Source organism: Oratosquilla oratoria, chromosome 18 (assembly GCF_046742065.1).
Source record: "Oratosquilla oratoria isolate Oo_2021 chromosome 18, ASM4674206v1, whole genome shotgun sequence".
Classification (NCBI taxonomy): domain Eukaryota; kingdom Metazoa; phylum Arthropoda; class Malacostraca; order Stomatopoda; family Squillidae; genus Oratosquilla; species Oratosquilla oratoria.
In genome coordinates, this window is record NC_134794.1 from 40,148,177 (window position 1) to 40,173,500 (window position 25,324).

Below are 25,324 nucleotides of genomic sequence, written 5' to 3' on the forward strand. Positions count from 1 at the left end.
TTATAGTGATTGTCAGAAATTCGTTGTTGTTGGGGAAGTGGGTCGCGACTCTATCGAAGTAATTTGTAGGGGGTCGCAGCCAAAAAAGTTTGAGAACCCCTGAGTTAAGGTGCCTAAGCTTCTCCTCGTAAGGTAAATTTCTGCGCCCATGTATCATTTTGGTCATTTTCCTCTATACTGATTCTAGTAAATTGATGTCCATTCTATAGGACGGAGACCAAAACTGTACCGCACAGTCAGGGGTAGGTTTAACTAACGCTAGAGTTTGATAATTACCTCTGCACTTCTATTCGTAACCGTCCTAACAATGAAACCTAGTGCTCTGTTAGCTTTATTCCTGGCGCTTATGCACTGTTTTCTGGATTTAAGGTCAGGACTCACTAGAACTGCCAAGTCTCTCGCATCCACTTTTCTCTAAAAAGGTGTTAGCTAAGCTATATCTATTTTCGGGGTTGTGTAGCCCTACATTTAACATGCTGCACTTTGAGATATTGAAGTCCATTTGCCATTTCACCGACCATGTGAACAATTTGTTAAGATTATCCTGCAGAGTCTCGGAGTCGTCTCCTGACCTAATTTGGCATCCTATTATAGTGTCGTCCGCAAACTTACTAACATCACTCTTAATCTCATTGTCCAAGTCGTTTATGTACATAATGAACAATAAGGGACCCAAAACGGAGCCCTGAGGAACTTCAATAGATACAATCCATTTAGATTTTATACCACTTATGTTAACCAGCTGTTTTTTGTCACTGATCTAAGCTCTAATCCATTCTAACACTTTTCCTCCTATGTTTTTATTTATTTCTATTTATTCCTCCTATGATTTTATTTAGTAGTCTCTGGCAGGGCACCTTGCCGAACGCTTTGATAAAGTCAAGATTAATAACATTGTAACTATCATTGTTATCTGGCGCCTCATATACGTTAGTGTAAAAAGACAGAAGATCAGTCACACGTGACTTAACCTTAGAGAAACCATGCTGTGAGTCACGAATCAAATGCTCTCTCTCGATGTGATCTCTGAGTCACTATTATTGATTCAAGCATTTTACCTTAACTGATGTCAGACTGATTGGTCTGTAGTTGCATATAAATGAGGTTCTCTCCAGAGAGCGTTGGTGGTGGTGGACGGCGTGCTGGGTGGCCTGTTTAGCCTGCGTCTTAATTTCCCGCAGACTGGGGAGTACGCTGCAGGTGACTGCTGATATGGTGCTGGCTGCACGGGCCGCCGCAGCCACCAACTCGTTCCCTCTGAGTCCCACGTGACTTGGAACCCAGTTCAGCCGCAGGTGCTGGCCTTCCCTGGTAATTCCCTGTGTTTTGGACTGGATAAATGTCACCAACTGGATGTTGTCGGTGGGCTTGTTTGCTGGAGTTTCTGGAGGGAGGATTTGGAGTACTTGTGTATGACCGTCGCACCTTCGCGATGGTGAAGGGCGTGCTCCAGGGCCTGTTGAATGGCTACTATAGTCAGCGCAACGAGAAATGACCGCTAAGGCGTGGCTAGGAGATATCCCGGTGTTGCCACACATGGGCATCCATGGCGAGAACGTGCGTGTGGATGTAATGTTTTCTGAATGCAGTGTGAGAGGGGCGGGGCCAGAGATTAGATGTAGAGGCAACGTCGCTCTCGCTTCCTCATATACTATGTCTAGACTCGAGGAAACGAAACCTTTGTATAGAAAACATTGCTTTGATTTTTACTTCAGTGGTAGTGTGTGACAAAAAATTATAGTATAATTATATGTGGCAACATTATAAAATCATAAAACAGAATTATAAAATAAAATAAAATTATGAAATAATTATATGTGGCACCACAGGGGGACTCCCATTGCTCCGCCCTAACGGTCATTTCTCAATGCAACGGGTATAACTCCGACTACAAGGTGGAGCTATGGTCGGGGGTCCTCCATGACAGTATCTCCCTGCCGGTGACTGCCGCTCCCCCCGTTGTGCCTCGGACAGGGTCCACGGAACCGTCTGTGTAGTACACGGTTCCGCTTGGAATGCTGGCCTGTGCCAGAGATGCCAGCGCGTGTAGTTGCAGCTCATGTTGCGTGCACTGTGCCTTGGTAGCTGTCAGGTGGTTAATGATGACTTCGACCGGAGGGGACTGCCATGGGGCCGGTACATCGTAGGATGCGACGGGCAGATCCGGAGGCCACAGGGTTAGATAGTCGTCATCAAGCACTGCTTTGGTGGCGTCAGCTACTCTCCGTAGCCTGTTGGTGCTGATGAGGTCGCGTCGCTGCGGTAGGGTCCTTCTGATTTTGGTTTGTGCTGTGGTCTCTCTGTCTTGTCGGAGGACCTTAGCCACCCGCCAGGTCACAATTTGTTGGACCCTGGAGGCCAGAGGCACCAGGCGAATCTCGCTTTGCATTACGGAGATACTGGACCAGCGAGGTGCCCCGAGCATGGTCCTCCTGGCCTGGTTCTGTATGAACTCGATTCTTCTTCGTTGAGTAGATGACAGAGGGACTAGCACGACAGCGCTGTGACCAGCGAGCGGACAGTCTGTATGTAGAACAGCAGCAGCACGGGGTACGCGGCCACAGAGTGCGTCTTCGCCATTCCCCTTATGACATTGATCATCGTCTTCGTCCTCGTTTTCTCCCTTAGGTAGAAGACCTGGGTGTTGAAGGATAAACCTTACTCGACCCATATTCCCAGGTACTGGTACGAACTGGTCCAAGCTACCTGGATGTCTTGAATATGGAGGTGGGCGTCCGGGGTGGTGGCCTTGAACATCAAGGCCTTTGACTTCTCAGCTGAAATCTTGAGGCCCAATTCTTCGCACTTGTCGGTGATAAGATCAAGAGCCTCTTGCGCTCTGGCGATATCATTGCCCCGGGCTCTACCCGAGACGACGAGGACTAAGTCGTCGGCATAGCTGAGAAGCGCCGTGCTACTACTGTTCCATCAGGAGGTTGAAGAGGACAGGGCTGAGGACCCCACCCTGCGGTGTGCCGTTCTCTAGTTCCCGGCAAACTGAAAGGTGACTTTGGAACTTGACCGGGGCGCGTCGGCGCTGCAGGCGAGTCTTTCCAGGCGAGGAATCGTCCCTGGACACCCCGCTGGACCAGCGCATTTAGGATGGCGTGGGCACGTCAACCAATGCCTGCCACTCGCTCCGGCTATCCAAACACCTTGGGGAAAGGTGGCTTTCAGGGACTTCTTTCATTAAGACAGAATCAAAGAACAATATTTTTTTTTTCACCAATATCTTTATCCCTTCCAGAACATGTAGCCTCTCTTGCACTCCCAAAAATCTCAGAAGACTCAAATCCGTCACTGTCTATATTGAGCAAATTGAAAAAAATATATATATTGCGACACTTATGACCGTTGAAATACACTTTACCGGAAAATATATATACATATATGTATATATATATATAAATGTATATATATATATATAAATATATATATATATATAAATATATATATATAAATGTATATATATATATATATATGATGAATAAACAAATGAATAAAAAATAAGAATAAAATTAAAAATATACGAGTAATCATAAGCAAAATACTCTAATAAAGAAGACATACAATAACAATTAGACAAATAAAAACATACACAATAAAAAAAAAATACAATAAGTATGAATTAAAACAAACAAATTCTAATTTGTTTCAGCCAACCCATTCACTCGTTTATAAGAATGACCCAACGCTCAATGAATCGACAAAATGGCAAAGGGCCAAGAGATTGGTACCAGAATGCCATGGCACGGGGCCAAGAGATTGGCACCAGAGTGCCAGGGCACAAGGCCAAGAGCTTGGCACCAGAGTGCCATGGCACGGGGCCAAGAGATTGGCACCAGAGTGCCATGGCAATGGGCCAAGAGACTGGCACCAGAGTGTCATGACACAGGGCTAAGAGACTGGCACCACAGTGCTATGACACAGGGCAAAGAGATTGGCACCAGAGTGCCATGGCACTGGGCCAAGAGACTGGCACCAGAGTGTCATGACACAGGGCTAAGAGACTGGCACTAGAGTGCTATGACACAGGGCAAAGAGATTGGCACCAGAGTGCCATGGCACTGGGCCAAGAGACTGGCACCAGAGTGTCATGACACAGGGCTAAGAGACTGGCACTAGAGTGCCATGACACAGGGCCAGGAGATTAGCACCAAAGTGCCATGGCACAGGGCCAAGAGATTGGCACCAGAGTGCCATGGCACGGATACGGATGAGGGAAGGACGAAATGGGATTTTGCGAAGCCAATTTTTAAAAATATCAATATAAAATGTATCTTCGTTTAATTGAATTAGATTTGGTAAGGTTAGGTTAAGTTAATTAGTTTTATTTGCAGGTTATTAAAGATTTAATAGGATTAATTTAATAACATTTTTTTTAAAGTTTGGGTTTGATATTTACCCTTGCGTATCGGTGGCATTTTAACTTTCAATATATGTGTCGTCAGACGATTTTATCCATTATGTTGATCCTTACACAAAAAATATTTCACAATATTGAATTATAATTGATGACATTTGGGACAATATTGACAGACCTGTGTAGATGTGTTAATATACCACGTTATTGATATAAATCAATAACAGGTTCATTTGAATAACGAAACAGACTCCATTTGAGCATGAGCCCGGATAGCTCAGTCGGTAGAGCATTAGGCTTTTAACCTAAGGGTCCAGGGTTCGAGTCCCTGTCCGGGCGTTCACTTTAATGACAAAAAAAAAAAAAAAAAAAAAAAAAAAAAAAAAAAAAAAAAAAAAAAAAAAAAAAAAAAAAAAAAAATATATATATATATATATATATATATATGAAACATTGTGTTAGACAGATATACTGCTTATCATGGTTGTCGGCTTGCGATTTTATTCACCCCAACCTCCAAGGAGAGAGGTTAGAGGCATCTCTGTTAAATAATGCGGTTTAACTGTTAACTAACCCATCCCGATACTGTGACACATAAGACGTTTTATTCTGGCTAAAGCTTCATTCATTCTAATACACGTGGGAGCGGAAGTGTTGCTGTAATGTGGTCAACCAATTTTATTCGTTCATGTACGCCCCCCCACTCCCCCCCCCCAAAAAAAAATATATATATGTATATAATAATAATAAAATGACAATGGCCGGGGTGACATTACCAAAGTTCGAAGCTTATAAGTTCACCCGTTAGGGGGAATAAAATCACCTGTCGACATATTCAATAGAATGACCACTTGATATCTACAGGCAGTTTTTTTTTTCCTGACCCGGTTCGAGACCTGACACTACCTGATATCGTGACAAGAAGATCACGTTGTCGAGCCCCGTCCCCCATCCATCCCAATTAATCATAAAAATCAATTTGTGATTGTGGGAGTGACTTGATCGTCTTCCTCAAACAACCTCAGGTTCCAATTTCTCCCCAGTAATGAGGCGATGGGGGAATGGGGGGGATGGGGGTTGTCTACGTCATGAGTCATCAGGGGCACGTGACACTCACTGGGGACAGCTTCCAGGTCAACGAGGGAAAGCATGTCACGTGACCTGGTTTGTTGTACAGTTGGGTCGATAAATCGGGTTGGCTGGCGTTAGGGGTGGGGGGAGGGGGGAGGGAGGGAGGGGGTAAGGTGAGGAGCTGGGGGGGGGGTTCTATACCTGGAGAGAGGCAGGGAGTCTACCTGGGATATTTTCCAAAGGGGACGCACTGAACAACCTATATATATGTGTATTCACTTGGTCTTTGGATCACGTGTTGGACTCGTGATCGACAGCTATTTCCCTCCTGGAAGAGAGCTCAGAGCTCGTAGGTCCGATCTATGGTGTGTGTGTGTGTGTGTGTGTGTCTATTCACCATGGTCTTGGATCACGTGTTGAACTCGTGATCGACAGCTATTTCCCTCCCGGAAGAGAGCTCATTATGGGTAATGCTGTGACCTTACACGCACACACACAACTCAACTCCCCGCCCACGAGAGTTGGAGTAACGACTCGCAGATCACCGATACTGGACTTATTTCAGTCCCGTGTGTGTGCGTGTGTGTCATTTAGTATTATTTGCAAGTTTAGTCATCTTGTCCCTGACATCGCTGTTTACAAATATACACAACTAAATTTTATTTTTGCAAGTCTGTTTGTTTTTCAGTTGTTACATTGGCTCAAAGGCTACATGAATGACACAAATAATAGTCATGAAGGATACAAACAAAAATTATATATTTTTTTCAAATAGAAATATCATCATTCTAGATCTCCCTAGTTTGGCCTAGTGAGAGTATAGGCCTTCCAACATATCTATTTTCTAAGATTATCTAACTAAACGTTGTTAAGATCAGGAACCCCAGAATACGCATGTAAATGTCTAGTGCAGGCCTTATGGTCTCTTGCAGTCTCCTTCATTCTTATGTTCTACTCCACGTATTAACTCGTTGAGTAGCAACCCCAGAAATAAATTTTAAATATAAATAGCAGTGACGATCATTCAATTAAAGTTACCTTAGGTTTGGTTAGGTTAGGTTAGGTTTGGTTGGATTTTGTTAGGCTTGGTTAGGTTTAGTTAGTTTAGATTTGGTTTGGTTAGATTAATCTTGTTAAACTCAGCCCAAACCCGAACTATCAGCTTGTAAGGATGAACGAGCCTAAAGTACTCTGGGGTTGCCTACCTTTACAGCGTCCAAAGAATAGGTTGGATGAGAATATAACCCAAGCTAACAGTATCCAAGACTTCAAGGCAAGGTATCACAAATGAAGGAAAAGAGACGGGACTCCCATGAGCATTGCTCCAAACCCGTACACTACAAGTAGGTAAACACACACACACACACACATACACAACACGCGCGCGCAATTACGCACGCACACACTGGACAACAAACCAAATCTGGCCCGACTCTTATAGCAGAGGATGAGTCGTCGGGTTGACCTGGGAAGGGTAGGGGAGGCTTATACGGCCCCTGCTAGGGGCACAAGTTGAAGCCAGGGGATGCCAGGGAATGCATAGGGAATGCCGGGGGCCAAGGGAAAGCCAGGGAATGACAGTATGATTATCCGATGAGAGACCAATGATAGAGCCCGCAAGGTCGGCCCAGTTCATATCAGGCCTTAACAGATAAGATATCATCCTCCTCCCCCAAGCATGAGCCCGGATAGCTCAGTCGGTAGAGCATTAGGCTTTTAACCTAAGGGTCCAGGGTTCGAGTCCCTGTTCGGGCGATTACTTTATTCAAAGAACAAACTAAATGCAGATAACACAAGAGTAATTTCTGGAATTAAAGAAATATAGTTATTCTTGTGTCAAGTCCTTCGATAACATATTTCTAAATCAATCTGTTGTTCCAGGTCTCTCTTGTCCAAGACCCCCCTCAGGTAACCGCCAACGGCCACCTGGACTATCAAGTCACTCCTGGAACAGCTGCGACATGGCGGTACGATGTCAGTCACGTGACCCAGGTAGCCGCCATTTTGGGGCCAAATCATTTCCGCTAGCGCTTCCTGTTTGTTCTTGTTATTGGGCCTTCGAAACTTTGTATTTGTTCATTGAATGCGCTTCCGCAACTCTGTAGTGTAAAGGTATTCCATGCATAGCTAGGTGATCTTATGACTGGTGGTTACAGTTGAGGCCGTTCGTAACCGCGGCCTGGCCTGATAGGTGTTGGTACAGTCAAGAGCAAAAGTCCTGACCCAGACCACAGTTCTCACGACGTGACTTTTTATCTCCGAGAATGTGATGTATTTCCTTGTGTTTTATTCAGCTGACAGATAGTTTTCTTGAATAGGTTAAATTTTTTTTTATAAAATGTAAAATGTGGGTAGGTCAAAACTTTTGCTCGTGACTGTACTGTTCTAAAGTTGGGTGATAGTTTCAGCACAGTCATTATAATGTGATTCTTGCTTGTATGTGGAGTCATGGTTGCAGGAGATAGCTGGAGTATGTATATTATATATTTTTTTCATGAAAGTGGCAGTTGCCGACAAGATTGACGAGTTAAACACCATATGAGGACGGAGCCTTTGTTTGTACGACATTTCGCTTATTACAGCTCGACGTTTCGCTTATTACAGCTTTTTTCAAGTACAAGTTGAGATACATATTCTTGAGATTAGATAAGGGGAAAGGAGGGAACGGGGAGAGAAAAGAAGAAGGGGGGGCAAGGAAGAGGAGGAGGAGGAGGAGGAGAAGGGGGGGGGGATGGAACACTGGGAAAGGTTGAGAATGCTGGCCCAAACGTCCGTGGGCGAAATGTTCACAAAGGGTGGTTTAAATATTTAAACCCTAATACCCATGGCCAGCAAAATTTTAAATATTTAAACCACCCTTTGTGAGCATTTCCCCCCCGGACGTTTGGGCCAGCATTCTCAACCTTTCCCAGTGTTCCATCCCCCCCCCTTCTCCTCCTCCTCTTCCTTCCCCCCCCTTCTTCTTTTCTCTCCCCGTTCCCTCCTTTCCCCTTATTTAATCTCAAGCATCTGTATCTCAACTTGTACTTGAAAAAGCTGTAATAAGCGAAACGTCGTACAAATAAAGGCTCCGTCCTCATATGGTGTTTAACTCGTCAGTACTATATATATAGATATATATATTTATATATATATATATATATATGACGTAAGTGGAGTAGGAAACACAGGAGTCTTGGTCTGAGTTTATTCCCGACTAGTTTCGCAGGTATGCTTTTTCAAAGGAAACTAGTCAGGAATAAACTCAGACTAAGACTCCTGTGTCTCCTATTCCACTTACGTCAACCTATCAGAATGTCTCCACACACACACACACACACACACACACACACACACACACATACAGTATATATATATTTATATATATGTTTATATATATATGTATATATATATATATATATATATATATATATACGTTTATATATATCTACTATAATAAAGTAGTAGCCTCTGTCTATTTGATCACGAACTCCTTCTAGGGTTTTGCAGATAGACCCCCATAACCATATATATTCTGATACCCTATCCCTCCAGGTACTTGGATAACTATTTCAGTAAGAAAAGAAAAAAAAAGTTAGGGTTCAGGGTTAAAGTCAGGTGGGTTATGGTTAGGTGAGTGATTATTCACGAACTACTTCTAGGCTTTTGCAGATAGACCCCTATAACCATATATATTCTGAAACCTTATAACCCAAGGTACTATCATTTGTATGTCTGTTTGTTTATTTGTTTGTTCAGGAACTCATAGGGTTTTGCATATAGACCCCCATAACCATATATATTCTGATACCCTATCACTTCAGGTACTTGGATAACTATATTTGATTTTCAAAAAAATATATATTTTGGTTAGGGTTAAGGGTTAAAGTTAGGTAGGGTATGGTTGGGTTATAAATTATTCACGAGCTCCTCCTAGGTTTTTGCAGATAGACCCCTATAACCATATATATTCTGAAACCTTATAACCCAAGGTACTTGGTTAACTATCTTTCATTTGTCTGTCAATTTGTTTGTTTGTTTATTTGTATGTTCACAAACTCATCCTAGGGTTTTGTAGATAGACCCCCATAACCATATATATTCTGATACCCTATCACTCCAGGTACTTGGATAACTATGTTTCATTTCAAAATATATATTTTGGTTAGGGTTAAGGGTTAAAGTTAGGTGGGGTATGGTTAGGTTAGGGATGATTCACGAACTCGCAGCACCACGCGGGTAATATGGCTAATATATATATATATATATATATATATATATATATATATATATATATACTATAATAAAGTAGTAGCCTCTGTTCACGAACTCCTAGGGTTTTTGGAGACCTCCATAACCATGTATATTCTGATACCCTATCACTCCAGGTACTTGAATAAACATATTTCATTTCGAAAAATATTTTGGTTAGAGTTGAGGGTTAAAGTTAGGTGGGGTATAGTTGAGTGATTATTCACGAACTACTCCTAGGTTTTTGCACGTAGACCCCTATAACCATATATATTCTGAAACCTTATAACCCATGGTACTTAAATAACTATATTTCATTTGTCTGTCTGTTTATTTGTTCACGAACTTCTAGGGTTTTGAAGATATACCCCCCTTACCATATATATTCTGATACCCTATCACTCCAGGTACTTGGATAAATATATTTAATTTCAATCAAATTATTTTGGTTAGGGTTAAGGGTTAAAGTTAAGTGGGGTATGGTCAGGTTAGGGATTATTCACGAACTCCTAGGTTTTTGCAGATAGGCCCCAATAACCATATATATATATTGAAACCTTATAACCCAAGGTATTTTGATTACTATCTTTCATTTGTCTGTCTGTTTGTTCACGAACTCCTCCTAGGGTTTTGGAGACAGACCCCCATTACCATATATATTCTGATACCCTATCACTCCAAGTACTTGGATAACTATATTTCATTAAAAAATATATGTTTTAGTTAGGGCTACGGGTTAAAGTTGGGTGGGGTATGGTTAGGTTAAAGATTATTCACGAACTCCTAGGTTTTTGCAGGTAGGCCCCTATAACCATACATATATTAAAACCTTATAACTCAAGGTATTTGGATTACTATCTTTCATTTGTCTGTCTGTTTGTTCACGAACTCCTAGGGTTTTGAAGATAGACCTCCATAACCGTATATATTCTGATACCCTATCACTCCAGGTACTTAGATAACTATATTTCATTTTAAAAAAATCTTTTGGTTAGGGTTAAGGGTTAAAGTTAGGTGGGGTATGGTTAGGTTATGGATTATTCACGAACTCCTAGGTTTTTGCAGATAGACCCTTTCATTTGTATCTACTATAATAAAGTAGTAGCCTCTGTCTGTTTGTTCACGAACTCCCTCCAAAACAATATATATTTTAACCATAACCCAGGCTACTTTGATAAGTATATTATATTTCCAAAGGGCGTCTCCCTCAATTTTTTTTTCTTACTTTCTTAACATTTTGTTTTTGTTATATTTTCCACTGAGTTATATTAATACGTGTAACTTTTCTCCCCTAATTCTATCAAAATTAAATTGATCATCATTTGCCCACAGCAACTCGCGGGTAATTTGGCTAGTATATATTCAGTCCAGTGATAGAAATTGCTAGCCTAAATGGAGTGTTCAACTTTTCCTTGTTTCATGGACTTCAGAGTTGAGTAATCTGAAATGATTTCGAATCGGATATTGTTGTTATCTCAACAAGAATTCCATTATAGCAATAACCATTGGCTCGAGTTTGAATAACTGGCAATTCCGCAGCCTCATACCAGCAGCCAACGGTCCTCAAGCCAACCCGAACCCACCGAGAAGAAACGTTAGGCTCGTTTCACACGTATACAATTCAGCCGTCCACGACACGACGCCGTCAAATTGCTTTGATACAGTCGAAGTACAACACTGATAAATAACACATCGAAATAATTCCTATTATTACATCACATTAGTAATGAACAAAAAATAAATAAATAAAAAATAATAATAAAATTGGCACTTCTGGGTAACAAGCTTATGTTCACTATAATGCAGTAATATAATTCTAAATTACATACTACTAATAAAAATTATGTACACATTACTCTTATGTTCAAACGCGCGCGCACACACACACATACGTGTAATATCCCAACATCAACTTTAACTCTGATCATCGTAGACGCACGAGACGACCAACACCCCGATGGCTCGTATTCTAAGACCTCCGTCATGTACTTGACGCACCCATGGTGCAAGCGGTCACCCACAAGAGAAGAAACCGATGGCCTGTTAGCAATCTCAGTAGCGTGAGAGAGAGAGAGAGAGAGAGAGAGAGAGAGAGATAGAGAGAGAGAGAGAGGGGGGGAAGAGGGGAGAGAGGAAGAGAAAGAGGGGAGGAAGAGAAGAGAAAGAGGGGAGGTAGAGAGGGAGGGAGGGAGAGAAAGAGGGGGGAGAATGAGAAGAGAGATGGAAGAGAGAGAAAGGAGGGAGATAGAGGGAAGAGAGAGAGAGTAGATATGAAGAAAAAGGAGAAATTGAGAGGTGAGAGAGAGGAGAGAGACAAAGAAAGAGGACAGAGAGAGAGAGAGAAAGAGGAGGAAGAGAGAGAGAAAGATAAGGAAGAGAGAGACAGAAAAAGAGAGAGAGAGAGAGCTGGCCCCCTTCAACCTTTGCATCCTTCTTCCACACCATCGCCTACCCGACAGCCATCGGGTGACCCATGAAGTTCTTGAATGCGGAGATTTGACACGACGTCGTGTTCTCATATAATCACGTGCAAGCGTCCATAGACATCTAAAGTTATTTGAGAGCACGACGTCGTGTCGTGGACGGCGAAAAGTCGATGCGTGTGAAAGGTGCCTTAAAGTTCCTTATACGACCTAAAAGATTATTATCTTTGTCGTCAGGTGATTTTATTCAGCCGGGGAAGGGGGGAGGACCCCAATCCCCCCAGACTTTAGGGAGATAAGCGGGTTTCTCTAGATTCAAACATTACAAGACATATGACAAGAACGATTTTGGACTTCAACAAGCCCGGATAGCTCAGTCGGTAGAGCATTAGGCTTTTAACCTAAGGGTCCAGGGTTCAAGTCCCTGTTCGGGCGGTCCCTTTAGTTGTTAGGACGAGTTATTCCAACCTTCCTTCAACCAACATCATCAATTGGGGTCATACGCCAGGGAGAGCAGTGCTTCAGCTCTCTTCCGAGAGGGAAATAGCTGTCGATCACGAACCCATCACGTAATCCAAGACCATGGTGAATCACACACCTGCGCCAGTTCCCACGACCTCACCGGGAAAGGTCTGATCATCTTGCCCAACTGCGACTTCTGTGGCCAACCCTTTTGTTCCCTCCATCCTGCCGTGCATCCTCGTGAGCACATTCGGTAACTGCACCTCCCTCACCCCACTACCTTCTGGGTAGGTCCATGAAAACATAAGACTAAAGGAGCTTCTTTGATACAAAGAGATGGTTGAAGAAGACCCGGGTGATGCAGGATTCAACAGATGAGATACCTGGCAGTCTCCTTCTACCTGGACTACCAGTCCTTGGTCCAGGAGCCCTGGAGTAACAGTGGTCTCACTTCCCCGTGAAGGGATAAAAGGGCTGTAAAAAGAACCCCCAATTCCCCAAGTAGGTCAGCATCATTGGCAAAGGTTTGTAACCTACTGTTCACAAAAAGGTGCTGAAAAAACACTGTCAAACACCTCCGAATCAAAGTAAATTGCAAGAAAATCCACTTGAACCTTACGTCGGCGCTCCACAAAAACACCATGAACCATGATCCAATCAGTTGTTGACTTATCTGCCGTGAACCTAGACTGTTCAGACCTCTGAATCTTTAGGGGAGTTAGCGGGCCTCTCTATATCTAAAGGTGGCAACACATATACTAAGAACAAGTAGTCATTATCATGAGCCCGGATAGCTCAGTCGGTAGAGCATCAGGCTTTTAACCTGAGGGTCCAGGGTTCAAGTCCCTGTTCGGGCGGTCCCTTTAGTTTGTAAGGTGAGTTATTCCAAACTTCCACATTTGAAAACGGATGACATCAAGCATACTCGACCACGTGGTCAACACCATCAATGTTGATCATCAACTGGGAGCAGGCTGTGGGACATTTTTTTTTTTTTATCTTTAAGGCTATCGACCTATAATGAGGTAATTAAGCCTGACATGGGCACATCATGTCTTTAATACCAAGTGCCCTCGGAGAAGTTCTACCAACTAAAGGGACCGCCCGAACAGGGACTCGAACCCTGGACCCTTAGGTTAAAAGCCTAATGCTCTACCGACTGAGCTATCCGGGCTCATGCTTGAGGCGCGTCTTTCTTGGTATATGTCTTTTCACATTTAAATGTAGAGAGATAGGGAGCACAAGTGACTTCGAGATTTGGAGCTTTGTCCTGCAGAAATATCGATAGCGCCATATACCCTACTTGAATATGTCCTAATATCATGGGCAATGCCAATCCTTTTAAGTTCTTCTTGACATGACCCACCATTGTTATTCACTTCACTACCAAGATATGTGATGTTTTCAAAGACCTCAATGTCCTGCCAAAAATGCATGGACTTTGGTCTTGATCCAGGAGACTTGAAGTCCAAGCGGTCTCACCTCCCTGCGCACTGATTCGAGGTCTGCAACCACGACCTTTAACGACTCCGCAAGAATGCCGATGTCATTAACAAAGACAAGGTCAGAGACAGTATTGCTAGTATATGCTCCGAAATTACAATGTCGACAACTCTGTCCGATAACTTATCTATGAAGGTTGAAAACTGTTAGGACAAAGGACGCACCTTTGCCTCACTCCTCAATAAACAGGAAGCTGGACACGCCTCCTCCATACTTTACAGCACTCTGTCCCAGAGTATAAGCCAGGCATTAACTCAATAATTCTCACGGGGATCCCAGGGATCCGAAGACCCCAGAGCACCTCAGGATGTGCCTTCTTGAGATCAACAGGAGCTGAAAGAATTCCATGTTGAGTGTTGGCGCTCCACAAGAATACGAAGCGTTAGGATCCCATCATTTGTCGGTAGGATTACACTAGCCAACGAAATGCTTGGAGTCCAACATTAGCATTCGTTAAGCCTATTAGTGGTTACACGCAAATGCAACCTTACTGTTTAGAGAAATTCCCACCAATCACTTAAAAGGAGCTACAGAAAGACCCACATTCTAACCATAACGAGGAACTCTCATTGGCAGAGCCAAAGCCTATGCCTGTTTCTCAACTATTTTATCCCAAATAACTTTGAACGATTCACGATCTCTCTAAAAATGCATATTTGACAATCATTGCATATCTTGTACACACATAGATTATCGAGCACTATGAAAAAGACGTTTGTCATCATAGAAAATGGTAATTGAAGGGCTGACTCTGTGTTTCTTAATATAATCGGGATGCCTCACATCCCAAAGCGCCTCTTGTGTTCGTATCTTCTCTATAAGAGCATGGATAACTTCAGTATCCCACTCCATCACGGCGAAAAGTGTAGATACCAGTCAATGGTGAGAAGAGTTTTCGCGCTTGATAATAATAATAGCAATGTTTACGTACAACGGTAGACAAACGACTGTTTGATTATTACCACAATATACATTCCATAAAAAAATTCTTCTATTCCAAGATAACTTTATACTATTGAAAACTTTATCTCTTACTATTGAGCAGTATTGCGTTGGGCGTCCTTTGTTTGGATTCCAAATCAAATCCTCCAACATTGGACGAAGTCCATCCCTGGGCTTAGAATCCAACCCATCCGTTGACTTGTGTAACCGTACCTTTACCTGGCATGAACCCACAATACTCAGGCCTTGTGATACCGTGGTAGATGTTGCAGTCCTGCCGGTCAACTTTCCCCTTCCAGATAGGGATGACCGTCCCTTTTCCAGTCACAGGAAATGGTACCGGAATGCCAGACAACAAACAGTACCGCATGCAACACGCAGATCAAATCCCCGCCTCCAGCTTTAAGTAACCCCGCACTAATGTTGCTGATGCCAGCCGCTTTTCCACCCTTCAACATATTCAGAGCCTCTTTTAACTCTGTAGGAAAGGGTGGAGATTCATTTATCGAGGGGAAGCTGTCTGCTAGGAGGATTACCATTGGACACCTACTCAGTACTCGGCAAAGGGTCTATATCCCTCCACCCCTGACACTAGCTGCTTGTCATAAGCTGTTTGGACTGCGCTTCTCTGGGTCTAAGTGAGAGAGCTGACCTACTTTAACCTTTGCATCGTCCTGCACCATGGCCATCGGGTGACCGACGAAATTCTCCTTACATAACCTGTGCGTCTATTGATTCAATCGCCAACCAATTTAATCAATTGTGAGGAGAACTGAACCCCAATCCCCCTCCCCCCTCCGACTTTGAGGACAAAAAGAAAATCGGTCTCTAGAATCAAATATTACAACATATTCCAAGAACGACACTCATATTTTCATAAGCCCGGATAGCTCAGTCGGTAGAGCATTAGGCTTTTAACCTAAGGGTCCTGGGTTCGAGTCCCTGTTCGGGCGGCATCTTTAGTTAAGAGAAAACGGAAGATATGAGTCATCCTCGACCACGTGGTCAACGATAAGCTACAGATATCTATGGAAGCCCTAGTCTGAAGCGAGGACCCTGGCATTGAACGTGGGAACCAAAGACTACGCGAATCAAGTGGTTACGCTGGGGGTGGGAGGGAAGCCAACGGGGAAGATTTCATACATAAACAAAGTAAATAAACACATTATAAATAAAATACTATTTCCATGGAGATATATTTCATGCACACACCAATGTAAACACTCCTTCTCTCTCACACACACACTGACCCTGGCATCGGACTAAAATGGACGTGCAGTTATGTCGGAAGAGAGAAAAGCAAAAGCACCGCCGCCAAAGATGAAATACCTTCTGTGACCTATAGGGTGCTGTTGAGGGATCGCCATTGTGCAGAGGGCGAGAGAACGAAAGAGAAAGAAATAGAGAGACAGAGAGGAGAGACAAATTAACACACACACACACACACACACATATATATATATATATATATATATAGCGGGGCGTCTCTGCGAGACGAACCACCCTACACCTGACTCTCCTCCTTCCCCTCCCACTCCTGAGCGAAGTGTCCGGCCACGCACGAGGTCAACACGATCCTTTCAGTGTTCCCAAGCGGCCTATACTTAATACATGTTGTCTGTACAAAATTGTCAATTGTGTATTATGTAGCTGTGTAAGACTGTGAATTAATTCTTGTATACTATTCTGAAGATGAATACCTGAAGTCAAAATATGGAAGACAATGGAATGCTTCTATTTGCCCACCCCCCTGAAATGAGATATACTGTGAGAAAAATTAAAAATCTCAGTAAGAAAATTAATCAGTGTCAAAATACTGTTGTGTTTATCACAGTGTGTATTAGTGAGAATCTGCGCCTGAAATATACAACACACAAACACACACACACACACACACACACATATATATATATGTTGAGACATTCTGACAGGTTGATGTAAGAGGAATAGGAAACACAGGAGTCTTAGTCTTGAGTTTATTCCTGACTAGTTTTGCAGGTATGCCTTTTCAAAGGAATATGTGTACAAACGGGCTGTGGGCATTATATACATGGGGTGGACCTCACCACCTCCCCGAGTTACCATAGTTGGTGACGAATGTGAACATCACATTGTGGCTAGCGTAACAATGAAGAAATTTTTACAATTAAATATGATAACACTAAAACAAAGAAATTATTAATAGAAAATGTAACAATAGTAATGATAACAATGAAGAAAAATATTTAAATAATAATAGTAACAATAATAATAACAAAAATGATAACAATACAGTAGAAGTAATAATAATAATAATGAAAATAACAACAATAAAATGAAAGTAATAATAATAATAATAATAAAAGTAAAAGATAATAAAAATAATTTTATTTCTTGGTTATTAGTATTATCATATTTTTATTATTTTTTATTTTTATTATTATTATTATTACTTTCATTTTATTGTTATTATTTTCATTATTATTATTATTACTTCTACTGTATTGTTATTATCATTTTTGTTATTATTATTGTTACTATTATTATTTAAATATTTTTCTTCATTGTTATCATTACTATTGTTACATTTTCTATTAATAATTTCTTTGTGTTATCATATTTAATTGTAAAAATTTCTTCATTGTTACGCTAGCCACAATGTGATGTTCACATTCGTCACCAACTATGGTAACTCGGGGAGGTGGTGAGGTCCACCCCATGTATATAATGCCCACAGCCCGTTTGTACACATATTCCTTTGAAAAAGCATACCTGCGAAACTAGTCAGGAATAAACTCAAGACTAAGACTCCTGTGTTTCCTATTCCGCTTACATCATATATATATATATATATATATATATATATATATATATATATATATAATATACATATATATATATATACATATATACATATCTATACTCGTACATATATATATATATAAAAATACATATATATATATATATATATATATACGCATATATAATATATATATACATATATATATATATATATATGTATATATATATATAAATATAATATATATGTATATATATATATATATATACTGTATATACATATACATATATGCACATATATACCAGGGCTGTGGAGTCGGAATCTGAAGCAATTACGGTGTCACTGGAGTCGGTAAAAATATACAGACTCCGACTCCAGTTAAATTTACACTTTATAAGGCCTTCGTTTAGTCTGTAGAGTTATGCAGTGCACACTCCTTATAAGTAGATTATATAAAAAACATAATTTTATCAAATGTAATAAATCTCATCGTCTTATCTTCGTGGTCATTCCACTAAACCCCCAAAACGTCCTTGTGCAACACTGGCTTTCCAATTTATACATACACCGATAAACATCCAAAGTATTACTTGAATAAATTAAATAAACACCATTTTACACCTGTTGACACAGTCACGGGAGCTGTAATATTCCTGTCAAGTTCCATATGCGTCGTTTCCATCACTCCATCAGTTTGGTGGTTTCTCCCACTGCTGTGTTGCCAAACAGTAGGATAATTATGATTTCAACTGTAGACTAACGCAATAATACTATCTCTTCTCTCCTTTCCCCTCTATACTTTTTAACAATGAATTTTTGAAATAAGGATATTTAAAGTTGAAAAAAAATCACGTTTCAAACATGTTCAGCTGTATCTTGTTTTGTACTCGTATCGATAAGATCGGTTCCAGAACCAGAGTAATGTCCATCGCAATAATCGCATAGCAGTACCAGTATGTAGTTAAACCAAGAGGTACTTGTGTCAGTAATTTCAGTACATTAGGACAAAAGAAGGTATGAAAACATATGAAGGATAATGATACCCAAAAAGTATGTATGATACATATACCTTTCAGTATCATACATGTTCAGCTGTAACACTCGACCTTGTACCGTACTCGTATCAATAAGGTTTATTTTCTCTATATTTACTGTTTCCTTTCAAGAAATTTGCCTAAACTTCTTTTATAAAGTATTTTCATTTTTTATTTTGTATTTGCAAAACTATATATGTAAAAAAAATCTTCCATTATATATTTTTTAAGTTTGTATATCCTTTACAAAGGTTATATTTCAACCTTTGTTATAAAATACAGTATTTTTGTTTTTGAAATGTACTTATCACTTATTTGCAAAGATATATATTATGCCAAATGCCTTACATTATAGAATCTATTTTACTGAATTTTCTTCAATATCCTTTCAAAATTTTGTCTCTACTTCATTTATAAAGTATTAATATAGAGGTCAAACATAAGAAAGCCACCCTATAACATATATTTTTTCTTTGATATAATCAGTTATAATGATATAAGTCTACTCAAGATTGGAGCGTATGTGTGTTGTATAGCCTTTATAAAATATGTAGGCCATAATCAGTTAATTACATGAAGAGGAGTCGGAGTCGGAGTCGGTGGTGCCAAAAATAGAGGAGTCGGAGTCGGAGGTTTTGTGTTCCGACTCCACAGCCCTGCTTATGACACCTCTTACTTGTGTATGTATGTATATAAGTATGTATGCATGTATGTGTATGTATTTACCTAGTCGTGTTATACGGAAAGGGGAGCTATGTTCGTGGTAACCCGTCTTTGTATCTCGCAACATGCAGTTTATTCTTAAATTAATGTATGGTGTTTGCACACACTATTGTTTCGTCCAATTTGTTCCACACATCCACCACTCTGTGTGGAAAGCTGATTTTTTTTTTTTTAGATCTCTTCTATAACTGTCCTTTTTGTGTTTCTTTTCATGTCTCCTTGTTTTTTTCTTCTATCCCAATTTAATAAGTCTTCTCTATCAAGGACTTCCATGCCTTTCATAATTCGTAAACGGCCAACAGATCACCTCTTTCTCTCCTTTGTTCCTGGGTTGGTAGTTCCAGTTTAGATCATCTTTCCTCTTATGTCAGTTTTGAAAGTGTTTGGGCCATCTTTCTCGTTGCTCCTTGGGTTCTTTCTATTTTCCCTATATTATTGTTTGTACTGGGTGTCCATAGTGTTGTTGCGTACTCCAATCTTGGTCTTATCAGTGTGACTAGTATTTTCTTTACCATTACCTCATGCAAATAATTAAAAGCCACCTTTATTGATCTTAGTAAATTGTAGGTTTCTCCGACTATTTTGCTAATATGCTTGTCTGGGGGACATATCTTTGGTGATGATTAATCCTAGGTCCTTTTCGGAACCAACTTTCTTTACTTCCTATGCACCAATTTTATATTCTTCTCATATTCTTTTTTTACTTTTTCCAAATTCTATTATACTACATTTCTTAATGTCCAAGTTCACTTCCCATTTCTGACTCCATTTCCGGACCTTCTTCAGATCTCTCTGAGACATTTTTGAAATATTACTTTTTTATAAATACTTAGGTAAGATAATGAAAAAGGATTGTCATTGTTAGAGAAAATGGATTTAAATGTCAAATTTTTACTGTTTTGTAATGTAGTTCAGTATTAATAAGTGAACTTTATGGGAATATTAATATTTTTTGGTTTCCATAACCTTTGATAAATACTATTTTATTTTAATTTTCAGTGAATTAGAATTATTATTCTTTTATATATACCTAGGTAAGATAATGAAAAATTATTGTCATTGTTAGAGAAATTGGATTTAAATGTCAAATTTTGACTGTTTTGTAATGTAGTTCAGTATTAATAAATGAACTTTAAGGGAATATTAATATTTTTTGGTTTCCATAACCTTTGATAAATACTATTTTTTTAGTGAATTAGAAATAGTCGAAAGAATGTATGTCGTTATCGTTTACGTTTTTTTTTATTTGATATATATGTATATTTCTTTTTCTTTACAAATTCAAGAAGTGTCCATATCTTCTTCTGGATCCTCTGAGTAGCCAATGAGAATGTGGCCGATGTGAGGCCTTTGTGGAGAAGGTTTTTCACTGTAATAAGCCGGCGTAAGAGATTCCCTAGTCGAGACTTCCCCGAAGAACATTTCTTCCACAAGTTCCACTCCTGCAGAACTCACTTTGTTCTCGAGACCTTTGAAGTCCTCGACCATCTCCTGAGTAACGACGTACACAAAGACGACGCTTAGGTCGAGAAGGTCTCCTCTTTGGGAGTTGACGACGACCTCCTCGTCACAGTGAACGAATCCAGCCATGTGGATGTGCTGTAGGCCTCTTGAGGTACTGAAGCTAAATCGACTTGACTTCGTCCTCCCTCTCTTCAAGAGACAAGTCCATGAGATCGAGTGGACCTGATCGTTCTCCAGGTCTTCGATGACTTCGTGAAGCCCGATGACATTTGGATGATTCTCCAAGGTAGAGAGAACCTCGAGCTCTCTGTCGACGAACTGGCTCTTGATGGCCACTTCCTCTCCAGTCGACCTGGAGACTGCGCTGTGAACGCATGCGAAAGCGCCTGATCCCAAAAGAGACCTGACCTCGAAGAACGCGCGAAATCCAGAGGAGAATCCAGAGATAAAGGTTACTTCCATTCCTTCTGCTGCTTCTTCTTGACCGAGTCCCCCGACGCTCCAAAGTTCCTCGAAGTCCCGTGCGTATTCGATCATTCTTATTCCCTCGAGTACAAACGATACAAAGACCAAAGGCGTCCGTGAAAAGGAACATCAAGATTCGAGTCCTCATGGTGCAACTCAGATTTGAGAACTGTCTTTCATCCAACCTCTGCGAGAACAGCAAAGCCTTGAGGCTTCAAATGATCCAAAATATAGGGAATAAACACTAAATACTCTTTTCAGTGCCTCTTTTACTGCTATTTATGATTTGTTCTAGCTTCTGTCGGCATGCTCCGCCTTTGTAATCCTTTATTCGTACCCTTTTACATGATGATTTACCTGTCTTCAAGGATGAGCAAAATGCATATATCAGGACATGTGTATGTATGTGCGTGTGTGTGTGCATGTATACATGCATGTGTGTACATATGTATGTATTTATGTATGTATGCATTTATGAATATATGTATTTATGTATATCTATGTATTTATGTATATATGTGTGTATGTATGCATTTATGTGTATATGTATGTATGTATTCTAAATGTAAGATTATTTTCACTTGCAAAATCAATTGTTCTACATTAGCGTTCCCTTTCCTTTTCATATTAAATTCCTCACTTTTTTCAATCTTGCTGATCCTGATGAATTAATATACTTTGTTCACATCTATATATGATGAAATAACCAGCCAGCACGAGCATTTGCATGATATAGGGTTGATCTAAGCAGAATCTCTATATAGAAGTTAAAAGAGATATCTATATTCCTTCTGATTATAACATTCTTATGTTAAAAAGGACATAATGTATCGAGATAATCATCGAATCGAAGGGATGGATATCTATATTCCAAGATAACTTTATACTATTGAAAACTTTATCTCTTACTATTGAGCAACGGTATTGCGTTGGGCGTCCCTTGGTTTGGATTCCAAATCAAATCCTCCAACATTGGACGAAGTCCATCCCTGGGCTTGGAATCCAACCCATCCGTTGACTTGTGTAACCGTACCTTTACCTGGCATGAACCCACAATACTCAGGCCTTGTGATAACGTGGTAGATGTTGCAGTCCTGCCGGTCAACTTTCCCCTTCCAGATAGGGATGACCGTATCCCTTTTCCAGTCACAGGAAATGGTACCGGAATGCCAGACAACAAACAGTACCGCATGCAACACGCAGATCAAATCCCCGCATCCAGCTTTCAGTAACCCCGCAATAATGTTGCTGATGCCAGCCGCTTTTCCACCCTTCAACTTATTCACAGCCTCTTTTAACTCTGTAGGAAAGGGTGGAGATTCATCTATCGTGGGGAAGCTGTCTGCTTGGAGGGTTACCATTGGACAACTGCTCAGTACTCGGCAAAGGGTCTATATCCCTCCACCCCTGACACTAGCTGCTTGTCATCAGCTGTTTGGACTGTACTTCTCTGAGTCTAAGTGAGAGAGCTGACCAACCTTTGCATCGTCCCGCACCATGGCCATCGGGTGACCGACGAAATTCTTAAATGCAGACATTTACCCCTTAGACTTCCTTACATGACCTGTGCGTCTATTCTTTCAATCGCCAGCCAATTTAATCAATTGTGAGGAGAACTGAACCCCAATCACCCCCCACTCCGACTTTGGGGACAAAAAGAAAAGCGGGTCTCTAGAATCAAATATTACAACAGATATTCCAAGAACGACGCTCATATATTCATAAGCCCGGATAGCTCAGTCGGTAGAGCATTAGGCTTTTAACCTAAGGGTCCTGGGTTCGAGTCCCTGTTCGGGCGGCATCTTTAGTTAAGAGAAAACGGAGGATAGGAGTCATCCTCGACCACGTGGTCAACGATAAGCTACAGATATCTATGGAAGCCCTATTCTGAAGCGAGAGGCCTGGCATTGAACGTGGGAACCAAATACTACGCGAATCAAGTGGTTACGCTGGGCGTGGGAGGGAAGCCAACGGGGAAGATTTCATACGTTTAAGGCAATAAATACATAAAGTAAATCAAAACATTATAAATAAAATACTATTTCCATGGAGATACATTCTATGCACACACCAATGTAAACACTCCTCTCTAACACACACACACACTGACTCTGGCATCGGACTACAATGAACGTGCAGTTATGTCGGAAGAGAGAAAAGCAAAAGCACCGCCGCCAAAGATTAAATACTTTCTGTGACCTATTGGGTGTTATTGAGGGATCTCCATTGTGCAGAGGGCGAGAGAACGAAAGAGAAATAGAGAGACAGAGAGGGAGACAAATTAACACACACACACACACACACATATATATGTATATATATATATATATATTATATATATATATATATAAAGTAACGTAAATGTCGTAACACACGAATAAAATAAAACTTAAACCCACTTTCGGAGAAAGATAGGCTGAGATACAGAGTAAACCGTATATTTCAACCACTAACTGTGGTCCTCATCAGCCGTTACAATTATAGGGTACATAGACAATGGGTTATATACAGAGGAGGAAGTTACAGTGGGGAACTCAGTAAGCCTCAGGTCACTTGCCCTGAGTGAGGTCGGACGTTACGTCCTGTGGAGATGAATTTGTCAACTGCCATACTAGTTATGGCATCAGGTGACCATTGACCTTTGAAAGTATTATAATTTGGAAACTTTTTTATTAGTGAGGACTCAATAATTTTTCTTTTGAAACTACAATGTGAATTGTATACTACAGCTGCATTCTTCCAATCTATTCTGTGATCTAAAAGGCTAGAATGGTATTTTAAATAATTTTTATGTTCTTTGATCCTAGTGGGTAGATCACGTCCCGTTTGTCCCCAGTACACTTTATCACAATCGAGACATGGTATCTTATATACTCCGGATTTGTCCTTATTGGATGTTCTGTGATGGACATTTACTACTTTTTTAAAAATGTTATTTGGGTAACTAAAAGTGATCCTAATTTGGTTCCTAGGTAATAATTTAGATGCGGCATGCATGGATTCATTATAAGGGAGTTTAATATTTGATTTTTCCCAGACAAATTTTGTGTTGGAATTGGTTGTTCTAAAATAACTGGTTTTGGCTTTGCTGAGGGCTTTTGTCAGAAACCAGTCTGGGTAGCCTATTTTTAATAATTGAGTGCGTACTGATTCAATTTCTGAGTTGAGAAATTCCGGGCTGCAAATCCGAAGAGCTCTTAAATAAAGGCCCGAGGCAACACTATATTTTATATTATCCGGATGATTACTGAAAAAATGTAAATAACTGCCCGTATGAGTAGGCTTCCTGTATACTGTAAAAGACAAATTATCTGGACATCTGATCACTAATATATCAAGAAAAGGTATTCTTCCTTCAATTTCCCATTCTACTTTAAATTTAATGTTATGTGCTAAATTGTTGAGACTATCAAGAAAAACATTGAAAGAGCCCCATTTGTCATCCCAGATAGTGAAAACATCATCGACATATCTGAACCAGAACATGTCGGCTGGTTTGATACTTGGTAAAAGTACGCACTCAAAGTATTCCATGTATAGGTTCGCCAACACCGGGGAAAGATTAGAACCCATGCTGCAACCGTACCTTTGCCTGAAAAAAGAATTTTTGAAGGAGAAAACATTGGAAGTAATACAAAGACGTGTTAAACTAATCAATTTAGAAACTGAAAGGGGAAGTTTATCTTGTGACGGTTGCAACTTGGTTTCCAAAAAACTGAGAACATCATCTACATTTATGTTTGTGAATAGCGAAACTATATCGAGGCTAAGCAATTTACTGTGTTCTGGGATTTTTTGTTTCTTAATTTTATCTATGAAGTCCTCGAAATGTTTAATGTGGGAGTTGGAGAAACTTCCTACGAAA

At 40.5% G+C, this 25,324-nt stretch overlaps 1 protein-coding gene and 7 non-coding genes across 9 annotated transcripts in view; 6 read left to right on the forward strand and 2 right to left on the reverse strand.

Moving 5' to 3' along the window:
• Positions 1-25,324, reverse strand: part of LOC143034919 (ionotropic receptor 21a-like) — a 185,098-nt gene that overhangs the window by 68,300 nt on the left and 91,474 nt on the right. The gene's annotated exons all lie outside the window — the stretch shown is intronic.
• Positions 4,630-4,702, forward strand: TRNAK-UUU (transfer RNA lysine (anticodon UUU)). Its single transcript has one exon. It is a non-coding gene; the product is annotated as a tRNA-Lys (tRNA).
• Positions 7,117-7,189, forward strand: TRNAK-UUU (transfer RNA lysine (anticodon UUU)). Its single transcript has one exon. It is a non-coding gene; the product is annotated as a tRNA-Lys (tRNA).
• TRNAK-UUU (transfer RNA lysine (anticodon UUU)) lies at positions 12,450-12,522 on the forward strand. The gene has a single exon. It is a non-coding gene; the product is annotated as a tRNA-Lys (tRNA).
• On the forward strand, positions 13,334-13,406 carry TRNAK-UUU (transfer RNA lysine (anticodon UUU)). Its single transcript has one exon. It is a non-coding gene; the product is annotated as a tRNA-Lys (tRNA).
• TRNAK-UUU (transfer RNA lysine (anticodon UUU)) lies at positions 13,651-13,723 on the reverse strand. The gene has a single exon. It is a non-coding gene; the product is annotated as a tRNA-Lys (tRNA).
• On the forward strand, positions 15,875-15,947 carry TRNAK-UUU (transfer RNA lysine (anticodon UUU)). Its single transcript has one exon. It is a non-coding gene; the product is annotated as a tRNA-Lys (tRNA).
• TRNAK-UUU (transfer RNA lysine (anticodon UUU)) lies at positions 23,185-23,257 on the forward strand. Its single transcript has one exon. It is a non-coding gene; the product is annotated as a tRNA-Lys (tRNA).